The following is a 655-nucleotide window of genomic DNA, read 5'->3' on the forward strand; positions in this document are numbered from 1 at the left end:
ATTTAGTGAAATTTAAAATATTAATTTTTTAAATATATAATCAACAATAATTTGATAAACTCGTTTAAATAAAAAAATTTACTATAAAAAATTATAATTTAAAAATGTAAAATTTTAAAATACAAATGACAAAATAACTTTATAATAATTTAATTATTTTATTATTTTATATAAAGAAAATTTTATTTATTAAGGTCTAAAAATAATATTAAAATTAGTACTATTAAAAAATATTTTAAATTTAATATTATGAAGAAAAAATTAAAAAATTTATATATAAGGATTAATTTGATTATTTTTTAAAATTTTAAAGATGAAAATGACTTACATCTGAACTTTTAAGAAATATTTTGATTATAAATAACTTTTACATGTCAAATGACACATGACGTGTTAGGTGTCACTGACCAATCATCTAATGACACGTGTCACTTAACATGACACGTCATAATCTAACTAACAAAATAATCAATTTGATTTACGTTTTATCTTTCAAAGACTAATATGACTAAAAAATTATTTAAAAACTAATTTAAAGAATGAATGATCTTTCAATGATAAATTTGACTATTAACCTATAAAATATAAGATATCAATTTATGTTTTAGATGTGTGTCTCACCATTGATGTGTTCCTCTTACACACGCACACATGT

The sequence above is a fragment of the Arachis ipaensis genome, chromosome B08 (assembly GCF_000816755.2).
Source record: "Arachis ipaensis cultivar K30076 chromosome B08, Araip1.1, whole genome shotgun sequence".
NCBI classification, from domain to species: Eukaryota; Viridiplantae; Streptophyta; class Magnoliopsida; order Fabales; family Fabaceae; genus Arachis; species Arachis ipaensis.